Below are 8,248 nucleotides of genomic sequence, written 5' to 3' on the forward strand. Positions count from 1 at the left end.
AACCACAGTTACAATTAATTTCAACTGTTACTTTGCAATTTGCCCCTATTTGAGTTCTTAAAATATAACGGGGCTGATTATCAGTGGAGGCTAGTTTCAAATGCAATTTAGTTCAATTCCATGGTGCTTTATTTTTGCACCAGGAGAAGGTGTCAATAATGTAAAACTGAGAACACCTTACAAGACTAAGGTTACCAGTTTTCTCCATATATTCAAGAGTACAAATATTTGGACTGGAGCATATGAGAAATGCATTAAGGGTGGAAGGCAGTCTAAGTTATTCTTTAAAAATTAATTTCAATTAGTTGTTTGACTCTTTAGACCAAAAACAATGAAGTTCACCAGCACAAACATCAAGGAACAAGCAGCTAAACTGAAAACAGGTGTGACACTTGTATCCTAGTTATAAAAGAAATCTACATATAATTTTACACATATATATTTCTATTGGCAGTGTCGATTCAGGTGGCAGAATCAATGCTTCAACATACAGGTATGGTGGTTAAGTGCTGTTACAGCAAGCAGTCCAGAGAAGAATACAAAAATTACATGGATGAAAGGAGCTGTAATCCAACACATGTTCTCAAATGCCTCTTGAGTTTTTAATCCTGCAAACAAAAAAAGGTTACGTTTATTTCTACTTTGAATACTTTTCTAATTTTCTAATTTCTAATTTTAGCTTGTGGCCCTTTAAGATACAATGCTTCTTGATTCACAAATAAAATTCCCAATTCAGCAATGTTGAAAGTAAATTGTACATTAACTATATCTTAACATGCTGTGCATCAGCTGTCCAAGGTGTACCTTAACATTTATCTTAAAACACATGACACAATGCATACAATGACAATATTTATTTTCTTTCCAGTAAGTTTCAGTAATATTAAACTGCCAAGTTGTGTGTTCATTTGAGAAGGTACATGGGAAATCGAAAAGCCATTACACACATTCCAGTGATCTGTTGGTATAAAATGTATCAAAGATTAAGAAATCATGTGCATTTAGACTTCGTGTGGCAATTGTAAATAAGAAACATGTAACTTTCTAATAACTCCTGCTTAAAGACATGTATTTGCTGGGGGAGTTAGTACAGTCCCGGAATTCCATCTCTGTACCGGACAAATTCAGCCCGAATTAAAAAAAAAAAAAAAAAAAAAAAAAAACACTACATACACACCTTTTCAAATAAAATCAATAATATGTCTGGCTCAGCATATAAATACACAAAGGGCAGTCATTTTAAAGCATTACAAATTGGGCTGCATAAGGAGGGTACACAAGTAAAATTCCAATTGTCTAAACAGTGGAGAAACAACTTCATGGTCCTCAGAAAATCAGTACTCTGCTCTACGACATGAACCACCTCCCACTATATCTTTATTGTATTCATCAAGGTAAGTGGGATTCATTTCACTAATGGCAGTATTCTAAGAAGCCACATTTTAGACAAAAATAGACCCCAGTGTTCTAATTCACTTCAAAAGAGATGCACATGCAAAAAGTCAAGTTTCATTTCAGATCCCAGACCCAAAAGATACCAATTATTTCTTACTTGTCAAGAAGTGTTTCTCCTTACTTGTTGATAGCATTCTTCAAGTATTGCTGTAGCCATTTAGTTTCAGGGTCAAGACATACTTGTTTGTCATTTCTCATTGTTGCACTGTAAAAAATATTGAAAGGAGAAAAAATAAATGTTTTAGGTTAGTCATTTTACAAATCACCTGTTTATTGATGGTTTTATTTGACCTCTATATAAAATAATTGGGAACGTTCTGACATGAATTATTTAATCAGTCTTCTGACTTCATACTTTCTAAGGGTCATGTGTTCTAGAAAAAGATCAGCAGTAGTTTCATATCCATTTCAGATCCATCAACAGTCTACAGGAATCTCAACAGTATCGACAGTGTACAATTACAAGCATTTAATTGGATAGTGCATAATAAAAAAAGGTACAATTACCCATTAGGTAATCAGCACATTACAGCATTTGTCTTTTCGGTTGGTCCGAAAGAAAAAGTAGGAGGAGTCACGGGTGAAGGGAGATACTGGTTTTGTGCAGCGGGTTTTTTTTGAAATACTAACATTTCTTTTGTCTTTTTTTTTGTTTATGGTCACCACGAAGACAAATTAAAGACGAGTCATCAGTTTGTTTTGGATTTCACCCCTGCACTCCTTCCCTCACACCATTTTGTTTTTCGTTTGTTATTTAATCCTTTTTGTTGTGTATAGAAAATAAAAATAAATTATTTTATTTCTGTACACATAAATTACTGTCTGGACATTCCATTTAATACACTCTCGCCTCACAGTGACCTATAGGCTTTTTCTTGAAATCGTTGCTCAAAACAGGAGGGGAGGGATTATACTTATACTTACACGGTTTTTACAGTAGTTAAATATTACTATCATTGGATAAGTAACCTTAGCCTATATTTTAATTAGCTGTCCTAGAACTAATCATTCCCCTACAGGTCAAATGTAAGGTTAGTTGTCAGAATGGGTTTTAATCTGTGTCAGTTTTTGTAGCCCCTTATTAAACAAACATGTATTTGGCTACTGTGGTATATATTTTAAATCAATGCATGTTTAAACATGATCTATTTCTAGCACAGAACATTTCAGCAGATCTCTCTTTCAGATTTAGTAGGATGATGTGCAAACTGCAATCAGTAAAGCATATGAGCTTATATAGAATTGCATCTAATTGCAAAGGAGAATAACAAATGTTTTAATCCTGAAGATTATTTTCAAAAGTGGAACACCACAGGAATAGCAGAAAATGCATTGGAATTCAAAGGAATTTTCCATCCATTATTTTAAAGTGTATCAAATTACAGATTTAATCTGCTGCCAGATCTAAAGATGTCACCTAATTGTGGGAAGTGTCTGTTATTCTGCACCCTTCTGCAGTGTGGGTTTGAAGCAAGAGCCCATGATTTGTCTGGCTCAGGAAACCACCTACATGGTTTATATCCTAACATAAAAAACTCAGATGACACCTGATCCAGAGACAGCATCCTGCTCTTTCTTGTGTTCAAAAGTAAAGGTTTGTGCAAGAAGGAGAGCTGTTCCTTGGCATGCGAGACAATAGAACCCAATCCTCAATGTGGAGGACAAAACCTACCCCATAAGGATGAAGAAACACCACCACTAATACCATGGGGCTGTACCAAAGCATTTTCATCCAAAGAGTAAGGAGAAAATCTGCTAAAGTTACAAATCTAGAAGTAAACACATCAAGTATTTGAATTGAATGTGGTTTAAGTTAGGCTGGTCATTTTGGAAACAAATGTGTAATTTACACCAGAGGGCAACCATGTCAAAAGGTGTATTCAATTGGTAGGCTTTTGCCCCTCCTAAGCTTTTTTTGAAATGTAAATGTGTGCATTTGTGATAACAACACAACTGGTTGCCATGGGTTTAAATTACAGATAGGAGGTTACATTTAACAATCTTAGATCCAGAATATAATGCCAGTATTCTGCTTACTTTAGCACAAGGTAATAATGAAAGGAATAACCTGTTTTGAATTGCTGGTAGATGGAGCTCGTCTACTTTGTCCTTTTGTAACAGGCAGCAATCTTTTGCTTCAGGCAAGGAGTCCTAAAGAGGCTTTACTTCTGAGAAGGTTGGATGGGCTTGAAAGGGAATTATTCAATCATGTGAAATTACTTTCAGAACCTACTGGCCTGTAGTTGTTGCTTTCCAATCGACCACCTGAAATAAATTGTGAATTATTTGTGTGTGTGTGTGTGTGCTGTTTTTTTTGTTTGTTTGTTTTGTTTTTTTTGGGGGGGGGGGGGGTATGCTCTCTGCTACCTTAACCTGTTTTCCTATTCTCGAATTTAAAGAGCCAGTATCGTGTTTATATAAGTGATACATTAGGCCTTGTTGTTGTCATTTTCTTGTTTCACCTGAAATAGCTTTCAGTAATTCTAAGCATTGTTGTGTAATTGTTGATATCCCTGAAAATATGGTGGCTGTGTTTATATTTCGGTGGCAATCAATTAACATCATCTTATCTTCTAGTCAGGTAGCAGCAAGGTGAACCCAACAAATTCTGATTGTTATTTTCACTCGGGAGACGAGGAGGCTTTCAACTTCCCCAATCTAGCTGCGCAATCTGCTTTCAACTGCTGAATCCCCTGCTACACTACACTGCTTTCTACCTCGCTTGTTATTGCCATTGTAAACATCAATGCAGACCTACTATTTGTAACGACTAATCGCATTATATATATATATATATATATATATATATATAATATATATATATATATATATATATATATATATATACTATATATATAGTGGTCGGTAAGTCGTCCCATTCAGCATTTAAATTTCATTTCAGTTTAGTTTTCAGCTGCAGTTCTGTTCTTAAAGCTGTGTCGCCTGCAGGTCAGCTTTCACAGATACAGAAGTGGTCCTATTTTCTAGACAAACTTCAATCTTCTTACTTTTATTCCCATTCTGATTGCGAAAATGTACTAATCAAGGCCAAGGCGGCACTGCAGAAGACTCTAAAGCACAGCACAAAAACATTTACAGGTAAGTTAGAGACTTTTCTGCTTGATTCCTACCAGCCAGCATTTAGCCATGTGTCAACAGAAGTCAGGGAGTTGAGAAGTCTGCTAGCACCTCATTACTCAGAAGATAAAACATGAAACCTGTTATTATTGTCTGACAGGGACTGTTGCTGCTGTTACTTGGAACTTGGGGAGGGGTGGATTCCATTGATGTTTTCTCCTCTTGTTAACCCTCGATTACATGTGTAGAAAAGCCCCATTGTCCGTAATTGCAGCCACCACCTTTGGGTTGACATCTATACAACTTGTGCTAAAGAAGACCCTTTGCATTTCTAATTAGTGAGAGAAGCGTCTTTCTATTACTCAAATGAAAATCAATAGGTTGCCCAATATAAATGAAAGAAGATTGGAGTACATGTAATCTAATGTCTAAACCCTTAAATCCTGCATCTTCAGCCTGCAAAGAAATGTTTTTTATTTGATGCAAGAACATATCAAGCGTGCTGACAGAAGGTGTTTGTAACATTTACAAAATACAGTTTGTCCACTCACTTTTTTTTTTTTTTTTTTACATACCCTCCCTTGCTAATCATATCCCTGCTCCACTAACGGTATTATTCCATGTCACAGTGCTGTGCATTTTCAATTATTGATGGCATGGTTAGATTCCCAGCACTAATCATAGTGACAGTGATAGCTGGCAGAAGCAAAGGAGAGTGACAGGACCCTGCAGTGCATTTACTACTTTATGGCATTCAAAGGTTTTTTTTTTTTTCATGCTGGTTATTAGTCTCACACTGATACCAGATTGAATTGTCATGCGTTTCAACTTTACTCAGGCACTGCTGAGTGCACTTTATTGGGTACTATCTAATCTTGTATAATTAAATCTGACTAATGACCTAAGAGAGAGACCACCAGAGTCCTACAAACATGGTATACATACATAACATATTATAACCTCTACTGGCCAGGCACCTGGTGAACTCAAAACCAACACCTGTGGGGCTGGCATTTGTCCTTCCAGGACTGGTAGCTTCCGACTTCAACTGTAGAGCTCCTGTTAAGAGGTCAATAACTGTGGGATGGGAAGGCACACACTGACCTTCAGTTCTTCTGAACTGTTGTGGGGGAACAATTATAAATTCTAAACTGAGGAGAAAAACAGAGATACAAGAATTGTAGGCTCATGCCATTTGTATACTGTTATAAATCATGTTTTTACTTTTATTTATGAAAAATACGTTTTTCATATTCTAATAAATTGTAATGCTAAAAAGCATATCAGGACATGTGTAAACACTTGTTGAAGAAAATTAATCTATTCCTTTAGTAATGATTATGTAATAGGGATATACGATTAAACGGTCTAGTCATTAATACTTTCTATTAATTTTATGTAAATTTTAATCAGTTAAGACAACTTGTTTGATTCTCTCTCTCTCTCTCTCTCTCTCTCTCTCTCTCTCTCTCTCTCTCTCTCTCTCTCTCTCTCTCTCTCTCTCTATATTCGATATATATATATCTATATTATATATATATATATATATATATATATATTACAATATGTACATATACTATGTGATATTAATGATATACTATGGGTAACACTTTACATTAAGTGTCTTTAATTACAGTGTAGTTACTTAGTAAATATAAATACATGTGTACTTACACATAAGTACACTGTTAATATACATAGTTACAATGTACTTAATGGGTAATTTTGTTTTGCATGACATGACCTTAACCACAACCCCCCTAACCCTAACCCTTTACCTTAACTCTAATCCTAACCCTTTTATGATATAATTATTCACATACATATATAGTGCAAGAATATGTACACATTAACTAGATTATAACTAAGCATGATAACATTGTAATTATGTGCAAGTATGTGAGTATTAAGTATGTAACTACATTGTAATTAGAGACACAATTCAAAGTATTACCGCAATGTGTAGCATTGTTTTATAGTAGAAAACAGTTGCATTTACTGAATACATTGTCAATTGCACATGCAATATGATATAATTGAAAGCTGTTAAAGCTATTGATGCCAGTAGCAATTGGCACGTGTGTAATTCTAAGCCATGTCTAAAGTTAAAAGCCTGGTAACACCCTTTATAATACCTCCTTAAAAACATTAAAAACATTAAAAGTTTGTGTTTCTTTTTTCTCTGTTATAATACATGTTATTTTGTTATAAATACCGTACATTAGAAAATATTACCCAAACAGCCTTACTCACTCAACATGTTGGTCAGGTTCGTAATGAAGACACCATGTTCCTTTTAGGGACAGCCCTGATGACAAAAAAGATGAACAATAATATCAACATGTTTTGATCCCCAACTAATGAATCTCACCTGTGATTACTCAGTCTACTCTGCCCAACAGAAAACAATTCCCATCCCAAATGCTTGCTATTACTCAACAAGCGACAGCTAAATACTTCATTAATTTAACTTGCGTTGTGCAAGTGTGTCAGCAATAATTGCTTTCATCAGGTGGTACACAGAGCTGAAACAAGATCTCAGTTGGGCCAGACAGGTTATTGGTTTTTATCCTTTCTTCTGTATTCATCAAAATTATGTAAATTTAAATCTAATGGGGGGGGGGGGGTTGAAACAACTATTTTATTTTTAATTTGGCCAAAATGCTCTTGTAAATGTGATTTATGTTGCAATGATTTGAGTTGCTGTAGGTTTAAAAATGTATGAATGCGTTGTCTATAAAACTTTCATTTTATTCCAGTATTAAGCTGTGGTTGCAGCAAATTCCATCTGAGACCCTGTAACTGGGGCTGAATCCCAATTAAAATAGTCTGATGCTGATCTGTTGTTGATGAAAATGGAAGTCAGGTTTCAAATCGCTTTCAATTCAGTCCCGGGGGGCAAATGGAAACGTGGCATAAGTCAAAGGTCCTGCCAGTGCACTTTGTAATGCTGTGTCTCAGAATGTTTATCTAGTAAAAACCTCATAAATTAGGCTCTTCCCATAGTCTGTAGAACCTGTAGAATGATACACTCCTATTCCTGTGTTGACCCTTACATGATACAATCCTGTGGAACCTCTGGACAGAGAGTTGGATTAAACAGACAATGAGTATAGAGAAGGAGCAAAAGATAACGGAGTTGGTGAAAGAAGACAGCGCTCCCATTCTGGGCCATCATATAGTTCGGGGAATCTGGACAACCCCATTAGTATTAGTGAGGGAATAGCAGAGCGTCCCTGAAACTCAGGTCTCACCAACTAGTGGAGGCTGCGAGAACCTGCATGTAGCATTACCTTTTCTTTGTAGTTTCTTTAACATTGTTTATTTTCTCTTTTGTTTTTGCCTTTTGTTTTGTACTTTAATTTTCAGTACCTGTGCGTGCTAAAAGAACTGTGTGTTTGTGCCTCCTTGCTAAATACGGACACTGCTTCAAAAGTTAACCTTGATGGTACCGCCCCCTTGTGCATTCAATCAGTGCGCCGAACTGGCATTTCAAATAATCCTTCTGACTCTTGTGTCTCTGTGAATCACCCACAGTGAGTAACTTGTTACATTCATGTAATAAGTTACTGAAATCTAATTTTAATTTCCAGTAAAACCTGTAACTATAATGTTTTTATGTGAAAAAAAAACAGCTACTTTTAATTCCATTAATAAAGGGACAATGGCTAATGCATAACATGGAAATCAGAAATCGTTTTAACCCTTAGTGGTC

General features: G+C 35.6%; 1 long non-coding RNA gene across 1 annotated transcript; it reads right to left on the minus strand.

The window, feature by feature from the left end:
- Positions 1-131: 131 nt before the first annotated feature.
- On the minus strand, positions 132-1,928 carry LOC121310779. The gene is made up of 2 exons (XR_005948947.1): positions 1,553-1,928; positions 132-608 (listed from the first exon to the last, which is right to left on the minus strand). It is a non-coding gene; the product is annotated as an uncharacterized LOC121310779 (long non-coding RNA).
- Positions 1,929-8,248: the final 6,320 nt, after the last annotated feature.

This window comes from Polyodon spathula, unplaced genomic scaffold, assembly GCF_017654505.1.
Source record: "Polyodon spathula isolate WHYD16114869_AA unplaced genomic scaffold, ASM1765450v1 scaffolds_2471, whole genome shotgun sequence".
Lineage (NCBI taxonomy): Eukaryota > Metazoa > Chordata > Actinopteri > Acipenseriformes > Polyodontidae > Polyodon > Polyodon spathula.